The 19,045-nt window shown below is 40.2% G+C and overlaps 1 long non-coding RNA gene and 1 pseudogene across 1 annotated transcript; both read left to right on the top strand.

Annotated features, from left to right (window-relative positions):
* Window positions 1-1,896, top strand: part of LOC135569866 (testis-expressed protein 30-like) — a 3,385-nt pseudogene extending 1,489 nt beyond the window's left edge.
* Window positions 1,897-6,787: 4,891 nt separating this feature from the next.
* On the top strand, window positions 6,788-8,814 carry LOC135569861 (uncharacterized). The gene is made up of 2 exons (XR_010463295.1): window positions 6,788-8,336; window positions 8,568-8,814. It is a non-coding gene; the product is annotated as an uncharacterized LOC135569861 (long non-coding RNA).
* Window positions 8,815-19,045: the final 10,231 nt, after the last annotated feature.

The raw sequence follows: 19,045 nt of genomic DNA, 5'->3' as shown, positions 1-19,045 counted from the left end.
TAGTTTTGAGTTATTATTTAGCAGTCATTTTTGAAGACAGGTCAAAGGTTACAGAGGCTCTCACTGTGTTAGAGGTTACAGTATAAAGATACACATCATGTTAACCTGGTGGAGGCTCCTCACTGTGTTAGAGGTTACAGTATAAAGATACACATCATGTTGACCTGGTGGAGGCTCCTCACTGTGTTAAGAGGTTACAGTATAAAGATACACATCATGTTGACCTGGTGGAGGCTCCTCACTGTGTTAGAGGTTACAGTATAAAGATACACATCATGTTGACCTGGTGGAGGCTCCTCACTGTGTTAAGAGGTTACAGTATAAAGATACACATCATGTTGACCTGGTGGAGGCTCCTCACTGTGTTAGAGGTTACAGTATAAAGATACACATCATGTTGACCTGGTGGAGGCTCCTCACTGTGTTAGAGGTTACAGTATAAAGATACACATCATGTTGACCTGGTGGAGGCTCCTCACTGTGTTAGAGGTTACAGTATAAAGATACACATCATGTTGACCTGGTGGAGGCTCCTCACTGTGTTAGAGGTTACAGTATAAAGATACACATCATGTTGACCTGGTGGAGGCTCCTCACTGTGTTAGAGGTTACAGTATAAAGATACACATGTTGACCTGGTGGAGGCTCCTCACTGTGTTAGAGGTTACAGTATAAAGATACACATCGTGTTGACCTGGTGGAGGCTCCTCACTGTGTTAGAGGTTACAGTATAAAGATACACATCATGTTGACCTGGTGGAGGCTCCTCACTGTGTTAGAGGTTACAGTATAAAGATACACATCATGTTGACCTGGTGGAGGCTCCTCACTGTGTTAGAGGTTACAGTATAAAGATACACATGTTGACCTGGTGGAGGCTCCTCACTGTGTTAGAGGTTACAGTATAAAGATACACATCATGTTGACCTGGTGGAGGCTCCTCACTGTGTTAGAGGTTACAGTATAAAGATACACATCATGTTGACCTGGTGGAGGCTCCTCACTGTGTTAGAGGTTACAGTATAAAGATACACATCATGTTGACCTGGTGGAGGCTCCTCACTGTGTTAGAGGTTACAGTATAAAGATACACATCATGTTGACCTGGTGGAGGCTCCTCACTGTGTTAGAGGTTACAGTATAAAGATACACATCATGTTGACCTGGTGGAGGCTCCTCACTGTGTCCCCTCCCCACTTCAGGACGTTCTCTTGGGGCTCGAGCTGCCTCTGCTCTGGCCAGGCAGCTCAGTGTTCGACCAGAGGATGCAGTAGCAGGCCTCGTCTGTCTGTCCTTCCCCCTACACCCTCCAGGACAGACCCACGGCCATCGCCAGCGGAGCGAGGACCTCCGGGGGTTGCCTACGGAGGTGCCTGTGTTGTTTCTGTCTGGCACTGCAGACAACATGTGTGAGAAGGTGAGAATGGCGTTGGGCGTCTTTATGGACCTTTTGCATAAATGACAGCCGATCGGAGGTAGTGATCAGACAGAAACCGTAACAACACAGCTCTCTTTTAATTTGTTTTTTATTCTGTGATAGTTTATTGATTTTTCGTTTTTTAAACTGATAGGCTGGAGAGAAAAAAACTATATAAAAATATACTCCCCATGTTGTGTTTCTGCAATAATGATTTCCTCCGTGTGTCCAGATCCTTCTGGAGGATGTCGTTAAAGAGATGAGGTGTCCAACGACTGTTCGCTGGGTGGAAGGAGGCAACCATGGGCTCATAGTGAAGGGAAGGACAGAGGAGTCTGTCCAGGATGAACTCAACGCACATGTCTTATCATGGATTTTGGAACGAATTGCATGAAGCTGACTCTTTGATTCTAAACAAACTACTCTTTGATTCTAAACGAATTACTCTTGATTCTAAACGAATTACTCTTGATTCTAAATGAATTACTCTTGATTCTAAATGAATTACTCTTGATTCTAAATGAATTACTCTTGATTCTAAATTAATTACTCTTGATTCTAAATGAATTACTCTTGATTCTAAATGAATTACTCTTGATTCTAAATGAATTACTCTTGATTCTAAACGAATTACTCTTGATTCTAAATGAATTACTCTTTGATTCTAAATTAATTACTCTTGATTCTAAATGAATTACTCTTGATTCTAAATGAATTACTCTTGATTCTAAATTAATTACTCTTGATTCTAAATGAATTACTCTTGATTCTAAATGAATTACTCTTGATTCTAAATGAATTACTCTTGATTCTAAATGAATTACTCTTGATTCTAAATGAATTACTCTTGATTCTAAATGAATTACTCTTGATTCTAAACGAATTACTCTTGATTCTAAATGAATTACTCTTGATTCTAAACGAATTACTCTTGATTCTAAACGAATTACTCTTGATTCTAAATGAATTACTCTTGATTCTAAATGAATTACTCTTTGATTCTAAATGAATTACTCTTGATTCTAAATTAATTACTCTTGATTCTAAACAAATTACTCTTTGATTCTAAATGAATTACTCTTGATTCTAAACGAATTACTCTTGATTCTAAACGAATTACTCTTGATTCTAAATGAATTACTCTTGATTCTAAACTAATTACTCTTGATTCTAAAGTTGTTGTTGCTCCACACATTCCATAGTGTGTTATTAGTGTAATATTATGAATATGTTTATAATGTAGAAGAAATATATACTTTTATATATATATATATATATATATATTTTATAAATGTATTTTTGGGCTAAAAGTATTGACAGATTTGCAGTGAAGAATACACTCTGCTGAGTGGTGCCTTTAGTGGAGTGTGTTCAGGGAAGCCAAACTTCCCCAAATATCAGTGTACAAAATCAAATCGAGTTGTATTTGGTACATTGCGCCGAATACAACTGTGAAAGTGTCAAATCCCAATTGAGAGCATACCTCAATGACAGATATTTGTTTTTCAATTGTTGCACCTCGTTGTGTTCTTGTCCTCTGGTGGCTAGCTAGCCAGCTAGCTAAAATTGTCCCTTTCCTAAATTAGCCATGGATGGAGATAAGGATTTGGACTTGTGGTTTTACTTAGTTCTCCGTACTGTCCAATGATTACAACGTCGATTCTGATCCAACCATAAATTCATACATTGTTTACCTGGCCTGAGAGAATAGAAGTTCAATATGTAGCTAGATGTAGAAGGCTAATGCTAGCGAGCGTTTTAGCCAGGTAGCCTAGGACAACAAAACTGAAAGTGTACTGTATGACAGAGTGATAGACCGTTTCACACCGCACACACACACACACGAACACACACACACACAAACACACACACACACGCACGAACACACACACACGCACGAACACACACGAACACACACACACGAACACACACAAACACATATACACACACACACGAACACACACACACACAAACACATATATACACACACACAAACACATATACACACACACACACACGAACACACACACAAACACATATACACACACACACAGAAATCAGAACCATGGACAGCCAAATCAAATGTATCTTTCGTTGATTGGACTAAATAGTTTTTGGTTATCTTTTAGTTGTCTCAGTATTAGACAGAGCAGAGTTTAACTGTTGGTGCTGGAATAGAGGAGGCAGCTCCTGTTTTCTTTGCGACTTGCGATAACTCTCTGTGGTTCTATATTAATAGTTGTTTAGAGGTCCGAAAATGTCTGAAACAAACAAGTTGATTGACCATTGCTCATATGTCATGTAACTGTTTGTTACTGTACATGCAATATGCTTTGTGGACGTCACTGGACAAGAGCCATTTTGTAATAAAACTAAAATGAGGTTGAATTTATTCTGCCGCTGTGTCTTCTTATTGTCTCGGCCTTTAGGCCTCTAATATATATCAGGGTCGCAAGGCATGTGGATTAACAGGTTATAGAGCAGACAGCGCAATTATCACAACACGTCGTTGTCTTTAGGTCTCTCTTTATGTAGTGTTGGGTTGTCTCTCTTTATATAGTGTTTAGGTCTCTCTTTATGTAGTGTTTAGGTCTCTCTTTATGTAGTGTTGGGTTGTCTCTCTCTATGTAGTCTTTAGGTCTCTCTTTATGTAGTGTTGGGTTGTCTCTCTCTCTATGTAGTCTTTAGGTCTCTATGTAGTGTTGGGTTGTCTCTCTTCATGTAGTCTTTAGGTCTCTCTCTATGTAGTCTTTAGGTCTCTTTATGTAGTGTTTAGGTCTCTCTTTATGTAGTGTTGGGTTGTCTCTCTTTATGTAGTCTTTAGGTCTCTCTCTATGTAGTCTTTAGGTCTCTTTATGTAGTGTTTAGGTCTCTCTTTATGTAGTGTTGGGTTGTCTCTCTCTATGTAGTCTTTAGGTCTCTCTTTATGTAGTCTTTGGGTATTTATGTAGTGTTGGGTTGTCTCTATGTAGTGTTTAGGTCTCTTTTATGTAGTTTTGTGTTCTCTCTTTATGTAGTGTTTAGGTCTCTCTTTATGTAGTGTTGGGTTGTCTCTATGTAGTGTTGGGTTGTCTCTCTTTATGTAGTCTTTAGGTCTCTCTTTATGTAGTGTTTAGGTCTCTCTTTATGTAGTGTTGGGTTGTCTCTCTTTATGTAGTGTTTAGGTCTCTCTTTATGTAGTGTTGGGTTGTCTCTATGTAGTCTTGGGTTGTCTCTCTTTATGTAGTCTTTAGGTCTCTCTTTATGTAGTGTTTAGGTCTCTCTTTATGTAGTGTTTAGGTCTCTATGTAGTATTTAGGTCTCTCTTTATGTAGTGTTTAGGTCTCTATGTAGTGTTTAGGTCTCTCTTTATGTAGTCTTTAGGTCTCTCTTTATGTAGTGTTGGGTTGTCTCTCTTTATGTAGTGTTGGGTTGTCTCTCTTTATGTAGTGTTTAGGTCTCTCTTTATGTAGTGTTTAGGTCTGTTTATGTAGTCTTTAGGTCTATGTAGTGTTGGGTTGTCTCTCTTTATGTATTCTTTAGGTCTCTCTCTATGTAGTCTTTAGGTCTCTATGTAGTCTTGGGTTGTCTCTCTTTATGTAGTGTTGGGTTGTCTCTCTTTATGTAGTGTTGGGTTGTCTCTTTATGTAGTGTTGGGTTGTCTCTCTTTATGTAGTGTTGGGTTGTCTCTCTTTATGTAGTCTTTAGGTCTATCTTTATGTAGTCTTTAGGTCTCTATGTAGTCTTGGGTTGTCTCTCTTTATGTAGTCTTGGGTTGTCTCTCTTTATGTAGTGTTGGGTTGTCTCTCTTTATGTAGTGTTGGGTTGTCTCTCTTTATGTAGTGTTGGGTTGTCTCTCTCTTTGTAGTGTTGGGTTGTCTCTCTTTATGTAGTCTTTAGGTCTCTCTTTATGTAGTCTTTAGGTCTCTCTTTATGTAGTGTTTAGGTCTCTCTTTATGTAGTGTTGGGTTGTCTCTCTTTATGTAGTCTTTAGGTCTCTATGTAGTGTTGGGTTGTCTCTTATGTAGTGTTGGGTTGTCTCTCTTTATGTAGTCTTTAGGTCTCTATGTAGTGTTGGGTTGTCTCTCTTTATGTAGTCTTTAGGTCTCTCTCTATGTAGTCTTTAGGTCTCTTTATGTAGTGTTTAGGTCTCTCTTTATGTAGTGTTGGGTTGTCTCTCTCTATGTAGTCTTTAGGTCTCTCTTTATGTAGTCTTTGGGTATTTATGTAGTGTTGGGTTGTCTCTATGTAGTGTTTAGGTCTCTCTTTATGTAGTTTTGTGTTCTCTCTTTATGTAGTGTTTAGGTCTCTCTTTATGTAGTGTTGGGTTGTCTCTCTTTATGTAGTGTTTAGGTCTCTCTTTATGTAGTGTTGGGTTGTCTCTATGTAGTGTTGGGTTGTCTCTCTTTATGTAGTCTTTAGGTCTCTCTTTATGTAGTGTTTAGGTCTCTCTTTATGTAGTGTTGGGTTGTCTCTCTTTATGTAGTGTTTAGGTCTCTCTTTATGTAGTGTTGGGTTGTCTCTATGTAGTCTTGGGTTGTCTCTCTTTATGTAGTCTTTAGGTCTCTCTTTATGTAGTGTTTAGGTCTCTCTTTATGTAGTGTTTAGGTCTCTATGTAGTATTTAGGTCTCTCTTTATGTAGTGTTTAGGTCTCTATGTAGTGTTTAGGTCTCTCTTTATGTAGTCTTTAGGTCTCTCTTTATGTAGTGTTGGGTTGTCTCTCTTTATGTAGTGTTGGGTTGTCTCTCTTTATGTAGTGTTTAGGTCTCTCTTTATGTAGTGTTTAGGTCTCTCTTTATGTAGTGTTTAGGTCTCTTTATGTAGTCTTTAGGTCTATGTAGTGTTGGGTTGTCTCTCTTTTATGTAGTGTTGGGTTGTCTCTCTTTTATGTAGTGTTGGGTTGTCTCTCTTTATGTAGTGTTGGGTTGTCTCTCTTTATGTAGTGTTGGGTTGTCTCTCTTATGTAGTGTTGGGTTGTCTCTCTTTATGTAGTGTTTAGGTCTCTTTATGTAGTCTTTAGGTCTCTATGTAGTGTTGGGTTGTCTCTCTTTATGTAGTGTTGGGTTGTCTCTCTCTATGTAGTGTTGGGTTGTCTCTCTTTATGTAGTGTTGGGTTGTCTCTCTTTATGTAGTCTTTAGGTCTCTCTTTATGTAGTGTTTAGGTCTCTATGTAGTGTTGGGTTGTCTCTCTTTATGTAGTCTTTAGGTCTCTATGTAGTGTTGGGTTGTCTCTCTTTATGTAGTGTTGGGTTGTCTCTCTTTATGTAGTGTTGGGTTGTCTCTCTTTATGTAGTGTTTAGGTCTCTCTTTATGTAGTGTTTAGGTCTCTATGTAGTATTTAGGTCTCTCTTTTATGTAGTGTTTAGGTCTCTATGTAGTGTTTAGGTCTCTCTTTATGTAGTCTTTAGGTCTCTCTTTATGTAGTGTTGGGATGTCTCTCTTTATGTAGTGTTGGGTTGTCTCTCTTTATGTAGTCTTTAGGTCTCTCTTTATGTAGTGTTGGGTTGTCTCTCTACTGATGTCATTAGTTTTGAGTTATTATTTAGCAGTCATTTTTGAAGACAGGTCAAAGGTTACAGAGGCTCCTCACTGTGTTAGAGGTTACAGTATAAAGATACACATCATGTTAACCTGGTGGAGGCTCCTCACTGTGTTAGAGGTTACAGTATAAAGATACACATCATGTTGACCTGGTGGAGGCTCCTCACTGTGTTAAGAGGTTACAGTATAAAGATACACATCATGTTGACCTGGTGGAGGCTCCTCACTGTGTTAGAGGTTACAGTATAAAGATACACATCATGTTGACCTGGTGGAGGCTCCTCACTGTGTTAAGAGGTTACAGTATAAAGATACACATCATGTTGACCTGGTGGAGGCTCCTCACTGTGTTAGAGGTTACAGTATAAAGATACACATCATGTTGACCTGGTGGAGGCTCCTCACTGTGTTAGAGGTTACAGTATAAAGATACACATCATGTTGACCTGGTGGAGGCTCCTCACTGTGTTAGAGGTTACAGTATAAAGATACACATCATGTTGACCTGGTGGAGGCTCCTCACTGTGTTAGAGGTTACAGTATAAAGATACACATCATGTTGACCTGGTGGAGGCTCCTCACTGTGTTAGAGGTTACAGTATAAAGATACACATGTTGACCTGGTGGAGGCTCCTCACTGTGTTAGAGGTTACAGTATAAAGATACACATCGTGTTGACCTGGTGGAGGCTCCTCACTGTGTTAGAGGTTACAGTATAAAGATACACATCATGTTGACCTGGTGGAGGCTCCTCACTGTGTTAGAGGTTACAGTATAAAGATACACATCATGTTGACCTGGTGGAGGCTCCTCACTGTGTTAGAGGTTACAGTATAAAGATACACATGTTGACCTGGTGGAGGCTCCTCACTGTGTTAGAGGTTACAGTATAAAGATACACATCATGTTGACCTGGTGGAGGCTCCTCACTGTGTTAGAGGTTACAGTATAAAGATACACATCATGTTGACCTGGTGGAGGCTCCTCACTGTGTTAGAGGTTACAGTATAAAGATACACATCATGTTGACCTGGTGGAGGCTCCTCACTGTGTTAGAGGTTACAGTATAAAGATACATCATGTTGACCTGGTGGAGGCTCCTCACTGTGTTAGAGGTTACAGTATAAAGATACACATCATGTTGACCTGGTGGAGGCTCCTCACTGTGTCCCCTCCCCACTTCAGGACGTTCTCTTGGGGCTCGAGCTGCCTCTGCTCTGGCCAGGCAGCTCAGTGTTCGACCAGAGGATGCAGTAGCAGGCCTCGTCTGTCTGTCCTTCCCCTACACCCTCCAGGACAGACCCACGGCCATCGCCAGCGGAGCGAGGACCTCCGGGGTTGCCTACGGAGGTGCCTGTGTTGTTTCTGTCTGGCACTGCAGACAACATGTGTGAGAAGGTGAGAATGGCGTTGGGCGTCTTTATGGACCTTTTGCATAAATGACAGCCGATCGGAGTGTAGTGATCAGACAGAAACCGTAACAACACAGCTCTCTTTTTAATTTGTTTTTTATTCTGTGATAGTTTATTGATTTTTCGTTTTTAAACTGATAGGCTGGAGAGAAAAAACTATATAAAAATATACTCCCATGTTGTGTTTCTGCAATAATGATTTCCTCCGTGTGTCCAGATCCTTCTGGAGGATGTCGTTAAAGAGATGAGGTGTCCAACGACTGTTCGCTGGGTGGAAGGAGGCAACCATGGGCTCATAGTGAAGGGAAGGACAGAGGAGTCTGTCCAGGATGAACTCAACGCACATGTCTTATCATGGATTTTGGAACGAATTGCATGAAGCTGACTCTTTGATTCTAAACAAACTACTCTTTGATTCTAAACGAATTACTCTTGATTCTAAACGAATTACTCTTGATTCTAAATGAATTACTCTTGATTCTAAATGAATTACTCTTGATTCTAAATGAATTACTCTTGATTCTAAATTAATTACTCTTGATTCTAAATGAATTACTCTTGATTCTAAATGAATTACTTTGATTCTAAATGAATTACTCTTGATTCTAAACGAATTACTCTTGATTCTAAATGAATTACTCTTGATTCTAAATTAATTACTCTTGATTCTAAATGAATTACTCTTGATTCTAAATGAATTACTCTTGATTCTAAATTAATTACTCTTGATTCTAAATGAATTACTCTTGATTCTAAATGAATTACTCTTGATTCTAAATGAATTACTCTTGATTCTAAATGAATTACTCTTGATTCTAAATGAATTACTCTTGATTCTAAATGAATTACTCTTGATTCTAAACGAATTACTCTTGATTCTAAATGAATTACTCTTGATTCTAAACGAATTACTCTTGATTCTAAACGAATTACTCTTGATTCTAAATGAATTACTCTTGATTCTAAATGAATTACTCTTTGATTCTAAATGAATTACTCTTGATTCTAAATTAATTACTCTTGATTCTAAACAAATTACTCTTTGATTCTAAATGAATTACTCTTGATTCTAAACTTACTCTTGATTCTAAACTTACTTTGATTCTAAATGAATTACTCTTGATTCTAAACTAATTACTCTTGATTCTAAAGTTGTTGTTGCTCCACACATTCCATAGTGTGTTATTAGTGTAATATTATGAATATGTTTATAATGTAGAAGAAATATATACTTTTATATATATATATATATATATATATTTTATAAATGTATTTTTGGGCTAAAAGTATTGACAGATTTGCAGTGAAGAATACACTCTGCTGAGTGGTGCCTTTTAGTGGAGTGTGTTCAGGGAAGCCAAACTTCCCCAAATATCAGTGTACAAAATCAAATCGAGTTGTATTTGGTACATTGCGCGAATACAACTGTGAAAGTGTCAAATCCCAATTGAGAGCATACCTCAATGACAGATATTTGTTTTTCAATTGTTGCACCTCGTTGTGTTCTTGTCCTCTGGTGGCTAGCTAGCCAGCTAGCTAAAATTGTCCCTTTCCTAAATTAGCCATGGATGGAGATAAGGATTTGGACTTGTGGTTTTACTTAGTTCTCCGTACTGTCCAATGATTACAACGTCGATTCTGATCCAACCATAAATTCATACATTGTTTACCTGGCCTGAGAGAATAGAAGTTCAATATGTAGCTAGATGTAGAAGGCTAATGCTAGCGAGCGTTTTAGCCAGGTAGCCTAGGACAACAAAAACTGAAAGTGTACTGTATGACAGAGTGATAGACCGTTTCACACCGCACACACACACACACGAACACACACACACACAAACACACACACACACGCACGAACACACACACACGCACGAACACACACGAACACACACACACGAACACACACACACACAAACACATATACACACACACACACGAACACACACACACACAAACACATATACACACACACAAACACATATACACACACACACACACGAACAAACACATATACACACACACAGAAATCAGAACCATGGACAGCCAAATCAAATGTATCTTTCGTTGATTGGACTAAATAGTTTTTGGTTATCTTTTAGTTGTCTCAGTATTAGACAGAGCAGAGTTTAACTGTTGGTGCTGGAATAGAGGAGGCAGCTCCTGTTTTCTTTGCGACTTGCGATAACTCTCTGTGGTTCTATATTAATAGTTGTTTAGAGGTCCGAAAATGTCTGAAACAAACAAGTTGATTGACCATTGCTCATATGTCATGTAACTGTTTGTTACTGTACATGCAATATGCTTTGTGGACGTCACTGGACAAGAGCCATTTTGTAATAAAACTAAAATGAGGTTGAATTTATTCTGCCGCTGTGTCTTCTTATTGTCTCGGCCTTTAGGCCTCTAATATATATCAGGGTCGCAAGGCATGTGGATTAACAGGTTATAGAGCAGACAGCGCAATTATCACAACACGTCGTTGTCTTTAGGTCTCTCTTTATGTAGTGTTGGGTTGTCTCTCTTTATATAGTGTTTAGGTCTCTCTTTATGTAGTGTTTAGGTCTCTCTTTATGTAGTGTTGGGTTGTCTCTCTATGTAGTCTTTAGGTCTCTCTTTATGTAGTGTTGGGTTGTCTCTCTCTATGTAGTCTTTAGGTCTCTATGTAGTGTTGGGTTGTCTCTCTTCATGTAGTCTTTAGGTCTCTCTCTATGTAGTCTTTAGGTCTCTTTATGTAGTGTTTAGGTCTCTCTTTATGTAGTGTTGGGTTGTCTCTCTTTATGTAGTCTTTAGGTCTCTCTTTATGTAGTCTTTAGGTCTCTTTATGTAGTGTTTAGGTCTCTCTTTATGTAGTGTTTAGTTGTCTCTCTCTATGTAGTCTTTAGGTCTCTCTTTATGTAGTCTTTGGGTATTTATGTAGTGTTGGGTTGTCTCTATGTAGTGTTTAGTCTCTCTTTATGTAGTTTTGTGTTCTCTCTTTATGTAGTGTTTAGGTCTCTCTTTATGTAGTGTTGGGTTGTCTCTATGTAGTGTTGGGTTGTCTCTCTTTATGTAGTCTTTAGGTCTCTCTTTATGTAGTGTTTAGGTCTCTCTTTATGTAGTGTTGGGTTGTCTCTCTTTATGTAGTGTTTAGGTCTCTCTTTATGTAGTGTTGGGTTGTCTCTCTTTATGTAGTGTTTAGGTCTCTCTTTATGTAGTGTTTAGGTCTCTCTTTATGTAGTGTTTAGGTCTCTTTATGTAGTATTTAGGTCTCTCTTTATGTAGTGTTTAGGTCTCTATGTAGTGTTTAGGTCTCTCTTTATGTAGTCTTTAGGTCTCTCTTTATGTAGTGTTGGGTTGTCTCTCTTTATGTAGTGTTGGGTTGTCTCTCTTTATGTAGTGTTTAGGTCTCTCTTTATGTAGTGTTTAGGTCTGTTTATGTAGTCTTTAGGTCTATGTAGTGTTGGGTTGTCTCTCTTTATGTATTCTTTAGGTCTCTCTCTATGTAGTCTTTAGGTCTCTCTTTATGTAGTCTTGGGTTGTCTCTCTTTATGTAGTGTTTAGTTGTCTCTCTTTATGTAGTGTTGGGTTGTCTCTTTATGTAGTGTTGGGTTGTCTCTCTTTATGTAGTGTTGGGTTGTCTCTCTTTATGTAGTCTTTAGGTCTATCTTTATGTAGTCTTTAGGTCTCTATGTAGTCTTGGGTTGTCTCTCTTTATGTAGTCTTGGGTTGTCTCTCTTTATGTAGTGTTGGGTTGTCTCTCTTTATGTAGTGTTGGGTTGTCTCTCTTTATGTAGTGTTGGGTTGTCTCTCTCTTTGTAGTGTTGGGTTGTCTCTCTCTTTGTAGTGTTGGGTTGTCTCTCTCTTTATGTAGTGTTGGGTTGTCTCTCTTTATGTAGTGTTGGGTTGTCTCTCTCTTTGTAGTGTTGGGTTGTCTCTCTTTATGTAGTCTTTAGGTCTCTCTTTATGTAGTCTTTAGGTCTCTCTTTATGTAGTGTTTAGGTCTCTCTTTATGTAGTGTTGGGTTGTCTCTCTTTATGTAGTCTTTAGGTCTCTCTCTATGTAGTCTTTAGGTCTCTTTATGTAGTGTTTAGGTCTCTCTTTATGTAGTGTTGGGTTGTCTCTCTCTATGTAGTCTTTAGGTCTCTCTTTATGTAGTCTTTGGGTATTTATGTAGTGTTGGGTTGTCTCTATGTAGTGTTTAGGTCTCTCTTTATGTAGTTTTGTGTTCTCTTTATGTAGTGTTTAGGTCTCTCTTTATTAGTGTTGGTTGTCTCTATGTAGTGTTGGTTGTCTCTCTTTATGTAGTGTTTAGGTCTCTCTTTATGTAGTGTTTAGGTCTTTATGTAGTGTTTAGGTCTCTCTTTATGTAGTGTTGGGTTGTCTCTCTTTATGTAGTGTTTAGGTCTCTATGTAGTGTTGGGTTGTCTCTCTTTATGTAGTCTTTAGGTCTCTCTTTATGTAGTGTTTAGGTCTCTCTTTATGTAGTGTTTAGGTCTCTATGTAGTATTTAGGTCTCTCTTTATGTAGTGTTTAGGTCTCTATGTAGTGTTTAGGTCTCTCTTTATGTAGTCTTTAGGTCTCTCTTTATGTAGTGTTGGGTTGTCTCTCTTTATGTAGTGTTGGGTTGTCTCTCTTTATGTAGTGTTTAGGTCTCTCTTTATGTAGTGTTTAGGTCTGTTTATGTAGTCTTTAGGTCTATGTAGTGTTGGGTTGTCTCTCTTTATGTATTCTTTAGGTCTCTCTCTATGTAGTCTTTAGGTCTCTTTATGTAGTGTTGGGTTGTCTCTCTTTATGTAGTGTTGGGTTGTCTCTCTTTATGTAGTGTTGGGTTGTCTCTTTATGTAGTGTTGGGTTGTCTCTCTTTATGTAGTGTTGGGTTGTCTCTCTTTATGTAGTCTTTAGGTCTATCTTTATGTAGTCTTTAGGTCTCTATGTAGTCTTGGGTTGTCTCTCTTTATGTAGTCTTGGGTTGTCTCTCTTTATGTAGTGTTGGGTTGTCTCTCTTTATGTAGTGTTGGGTTGTCTCTCTTTATGTAGTGTTGGGTTGTCTCTCTCTTTGTAGTGTTGGGTTGTCTCTCTTTAGTGTTGGGTTGTCTCTTCTTTTATGTAGTGTTGGGTTGTCTCTCTTTATGTAGTGTTGGGTTGTCTCTCTCTTTGTAGTGTTGGGTTGTCTCTCTTTATGTAGTCTTTAGGTTCTCTTTATGTAGTCTTTAGGTCTCTCTTTATGTAGTGTTTAGGTCTCTCTTTATGTAGTGTTGGGTTGTCTCTCTTTATGTAGTCTTTAGGTCTCTCTTTATGTAGTGTTGGGTTGTCTCTCTATGTAGTGTTGGGTTGTCTCTCTTTATGTAGTCTTTAGGTCTCTATGTAGTGTTGGGTTGTCTCTCTTTATGTAGTCTTTAGGTCTCTCTTTGTATGTAGTCTTTTGGTCTCTTTATGTAGTGTTTAGGTCTCTTTATGTAGTGTTGGGTTGTCTCTCTTTATGTAGTCTTTAGGTCTCTCTTTATGTAGTCTTTGGGTTTTATGTAGTGTTGGGTTGTCTCTATGTAGTGTTGGTCTCTCTTTATGTAGTTTTGTCTCTCTTTATGTAGTGTTTAGGTCTCTCTTTATGTAGTGTTGGGTTGTCTCTCTTTTATGTAGTGTTTAGGTCTCTCTTTATGTAGTGTTGGGTTGTCTCTTTAGGTCTCTCTGTAGTGTTGGGTTGTCTCTCTTTGTATGTTGGGTTGTCTCTCTTTATGTCTTTAGGTCTCTCTTTATGTAGTGTTTAGGTCTCTCTTTATGTAGTGTTGGGTTGTCTCTCTTTATGTAGTGTTTAGGTCTCTCTTTATGTAGTGTTGGGTTGTCTCTATGTAGTGTTGGGTTGTCTCTTTTGTATGTAGTCTTTAGGTCTCTCTTTATGTAGTGTTTAGGTCTCTCTTTATGTAGTGTTTAGGTCTCTATGTAGTGTTTAGGTCTCTCTTTATGTAGTGTTGGGGTCTCTATGTAGTGTTTAGGTCTCTCTTTATGTAGTCTTTAGGTCTCTCTTTATGTAGTGTTGGGTTGTCTCTCTTTATGTAGTGTTGGGTTGTCTCTCTTTATGTAGTGTTTAGGTCTCTCTTTATGTAGTGTTTAGGTCTCTCTTTATGTAGTGTTTAGGTCTCTTTATGTAGTCTTTAGGTCTATGTAGTGTTGGGTTGTCTCTCTTTATGTAGTGTTTAGTTGTCTCTCTTTATGTAGTGTTGGGTTGTCTCTCTTTTTGGGTCTCTATGTAGTGTTGGGTTGTCTCTCTTTATGTAGTGTTGGGTTGTCTCTCTTTATGTAGTGTTTTTGTCTCTCTTTATGTAGTGTTTAGGTCTCTTTTATGTAGTCTTTAGGTCTATGTAGTGTTGGGTTGTCTCTCTTTATGTAGTGTTTAGGTTGGGTCTCTCTTTATGTAGTGTTTCTTTATGTAGTGTTGTTGTCTCTTTATGTAGTGTTGGGTTGTCTCTCTTTATGTAGTCTTTAGGTCTCTCTTTATGTAGTGTTGGGTTGTCTCTCTTTATGTAGTGTTGGGTTGTCTCTCTTTATGTAGTCTTTAGGTCTCTCTTTATGTAGTGTTGGGTTGTCTCTCTTTATGTAGTGTTTAGGTTGTCTCTCTTTATGTAGTGTTTAGGTCTCTCTTTATGTAGTGTTTAGGTTCTCTTTATGGTGTTTAGGTCTCTCTTTATGTAGTGTTTAGGTCTCTTTATGTAGTGTTTGTAGTGTAGTGTTTAGGTCTCTCTTGTAGTGTTGGGTTGTAGTAGTATGTAGTGTTTAGGTCTCTCTTTATGTAGTGTTTAGGCGTTTATGTAGTGTTGTAGGTCTCTTTATGTAGTGTTGTTGTTTCTGTAGTGTCCTATATTTTTTAATCCCAGTCCCCGTCCCAACAGGAGGCCTTTTGCCTTTTTGGTAGGCCGTCATTGTAAATAAGTATTTGTTTTTAACTGACTTGCCTACATAAATAAGGATTAAATAAAAGGTTGTAGGCAGGGTAGCCTAGTGGTTAGAGCGGTGGACTAGTAACCGGAAGGTTAGAAGTGTGGTTGGGGTGGTAGGGGTAGAAGTGTAGTAGGGTTAGGGGTAGAAGAAGTGTAGTAGGGGTAGTGGTAGTAGTAGATGTGTGGTTGGGGTGGTAGGGGTAGTAGACGTGTGGTTGGGGTGGTAGGCGTAGTAGAAGTGTAGTAGGGTTAGGGGTAGAAGAAGTGTAGTAGGGGTAGTGGTAGTAGTAGATGTGTGGTTGGGGTGGTAGGGGTAGTAGACGTGTGGTTGGGGTGGTTTAGGTCGTAGTAGAAGTGTAGTAGGGTTAGGGGTAGTAGAAGTGTAGTAGGGGTAGTGGTAGTAGTATATGTGTGGTTGGGGTGGTAGGGGTAGTAGACGTGTGGTTGGGGTGGTAGTAGAAGTGTGGTTGGGGTGGTAGTAGAATGTGGTACTGGTGGTAGTATAAGTGTAGTAGACCTGTGGTTGGGGTGGTGGTGGTAGTAGAAGTGTAGTAGGGGTAGTGGTAGAAGAAGTGTAGTAGGGGTAGTAGAAGTGTGGTTGGGATGGTAGGGGGAGTAGAAGTGTGGTTGGGGTGGTAGTAGTAGAAGTGTGGTTGGGGTGGTAGGGGTGGTGGTAGTAGAATTGTGGTACTGGTGGTAGTAGTAGAAGTGTGTTACTGGTGGTAGTAGTAGAAGTGTGTTACTGGTGGTAGTAGTAGAAGTGTAGTAGGGGTGGTGGTAGTAGAAGTGTGGTACTGGTGGTAGTAGTAGCAGTGTGCTACTGGTGGTAGTAGTAGCAGTGTGCTACTGGTGGTAGTAGTAGCAGTGTGCTACTGGTGGTAGTAGTAGAAGTGTGTTACTGGTGGTAGTAGTAGCAGTGTGCTACTGGTGGTAGTAGTAGAAGTGTGTTACTGGTGGTAATAGTAGAAGTGTGTTACTGGTGGTAATAGTAGAATTGTGGTACTGGTGGTAGTAGTAGCAGTGTGCTACTGGTGGTAGTAGTAGAGTGTGGTACTGGTGGTAGTAGTGTGTGTTACTGGTGGTAATAGTAGAAGGTGTGGTACTGGTGGTAGTAGTAGCAGTGTGCTACTGGTGGTAGTAGTAGTAGAAGTGTGGTACTGGTGGTAGTAGTAGCAGTGTGCTACTGGTGGTAGTAGTAGAAGTGTGTTACTGGTGGTAGTAGTAGAAGTGTAGTAGGGGTGGTGGTAGTAGAAGTGTGGTACTGGTGGTAGTAGTAGCAGTGTGGTACTGGTGGTAGTAGAAGTGTGGTACTGGTGGTAGTAGTAGCAGTGTGGTACTGGTGGTAGTAGTAGCAGTGTGGTACTGGTGGTAGTAGTAGCAGTGTGGTACTGGTGGTAGTAGTAGCAGTGTGGTACTGGTGGTAGTAGTAGAAGTGTGGTACTGGTGGTAGTAGTAGCAGTGTGGTACTGGTGGTAGTAGAAGTGTGGTACTGGTGGTAGTAGTAGCAGTGTGGTACTGGTGGTAGTAGAAGTGTGGTACTGGTGGTAGTAGTAGCAGTGTGCTACTGGTGGTAGTAGTAGCAGTGTGGTACTGGTGGTAGTAGAAGTGTGGTACTGGTGGTAGTAGTAGCAGTGTGGTACTGGTGGTAGTAGAAGTGTGGTACTGGTGGTAGTAGTAGCAGTGTGCTACTGGTGGTAGTAGTAGCAGTGTGGTACTGGTGGTAGTAGAAGTGTGGTACTGGTGGTAGTAGTAGCAGTGTGCTACTGGTGGTAGTAGAAGTGTGGTACTGGTAGTAGTAGTAGCAGTGTGGTACTGGTGGTAGTAGTAGAAGTGTGTTACTGGTGGTAATAGTAGAAGTGTGCTACTGGTGGTAATAGTAGAATTGTGGTACTGGTGGTAGTAGTAGCAGTGTGCTACTGGTGGTAGTAGTAGAAGTGTGGTACTGGTGGTAGTAGTAGAAGTGTGTTACTGGTGGTAATAGTAGAATTGTGGTACTGGTGGTAGTAGTAGCAGTGTGCTACTAGTGGTAGTAGTAGTAGAAGTGTGGTACTGGTGGTAGTAGTAGCAGTGTGCTACTGGTGGTAGTAGTACAAGTGTGTTACTGGTGGTAGTAGTAGAAGTGTAGTAGGGGTGGTGGTAGTAGAAGTGTGGTACTGGTGGTAGTAGTAGCAGTGTGGTACTGGTGGTAGTAGAAGTGTGGTACTGGTGGTAGTAGTAGCAGTGTGGTACTGGTGGTAGTAGAAGTGTGGTACTGGTGGTAGTAGTAGCAGTGTGCTACTGGTGGTAGTAGTAGAAGTGTGGTACTGGTGGTAGTAGTAGCAGTGTGCTACTGGTGGTAGTAGTAGCAGTGTGGTACTGGTGGTAGTAGAAGTGTGGTACTGGTGGTAGTAGTAGCAGTGTGGTACTGGTGGTAGTAGAAGTGTGGTACTGGTGGTAGTAGTAGCAGTGTGCTACTGGTGGTAGTAGTAGCAGTGTGGTACTGGTGGTAGTAGAAGTGTGGTACTGGTGGTAGTAGTAGCAGTGTGCTACTGGTGGTAGTAGAAGTGTGGTACTGGTGGTAGTAGTAGCAGTGTGGTACTGGTGGTAGTAGTAGCAGTGTGCTACTGGTGGTAGTAGTAGCAGTGTGCTACTGGTGGTAGTAGCAGTGTGGTACTGGTGGTAGTAGTAGCAGTGTGCTACTGGTGGTGGTAGTAGAAGTGTGGTACTGGTGGTAGTAGTAGCAGTGTGCTACTGGTGGTAGTAGTAGCAGTGTGCTACTGGTGGTGGTAGTAGAAGTGTGGTACTGGTGGTAGTAGTAGAAGTGTGCTACTGGTGATAGTAGTAGCAGTGTGGTACTGGTGGTAGTAGTAGCAGTGTGCTACTGGTGATAGTAGTAGCAGTGTGCTACTGGTGATAGTAGTAGCAGTGTGCTACTGGTGATAGTAGCAGTGATAGCGAGTTTATATATTTAGCATGTTATCAGTCCGCATGCAGCCACACCACCTTCCTGTAGACTACAAGTCTACACCTGCATCAGGGATGACCCTTGTTCTCGTCATGTGATGGTTACAATGACGTTGTAAGGAAGGGTGTGTCTCTTGACAAATATAAACTTCACTATCGGTTTATGTCCTCAAACAACAATGCCTGTGTAATTCTGACGTGACAATTTCACGTAACTCATCAGTCTAAAATGGGGATGTGTATGGTGCTTAATTTACCCCATACAACACTAATGTTTATGTCCCCTGAACAGGAAGGGCTGTGGGATTCAGACTACAGTCTGTGTTATGACATCTTGAGGTTTGAAGCAGGTTAATCAACAGCACCTCCTGGTGGCAGTCAACAGCACCCACCTAGTGGCAGTCAACAGCACCTCCTGGTGGCAGTCAACAGCACCACCTGGTGGCAGTCAACAGCACCACCTGGTGGCAGTCAACAGCACCACCTGGTGGCAGTCAAGAGCACCCCCTGGTTGCAGTCAACAGCACCTCCTGGTGGCAGTCAACAGCACCCCCCGGTGGCACATCTTGGTCACGACAATCTGCATGATACACAAGATCAGTGTGACACCCTGCTGATACATGACCATGAACGAAGACAGGTTCTCATTCTGAAATGGAAAAGCTTGAATGGGTTAATCTCAATCAGATACTGTTGTACCCATTCCCCCCTCCCCCCCAAGCAACAATATATGTTATTACCCCATTGCACTCATCTGTCCCATTCTCCACCACTGACGACATGAGCTTTATTAAATACCCCCAGTTGAAATGATGAGTGGACCCTGTTAACTTAATTT

Source organism: Oncorhynchus nerka, linkage group LG3, assembly GCF_034236695.1.
Source record: "Oncorhynchus nerka isolate Pitt River linkage group LG3, Oner_Uvic_2.0, whole genome shotgun sequence".
NCBI lineage: Eukaryota > Metazoa > Chordata > Actinopteri > Salmoniformes > Salmonidae > Oncorhynchus > Oncorhynchus nerka.
Note: the sequence above shows the minus strand (reverse complement) of the source record. Positions and strands in the feature narration are given on the sequence as shown.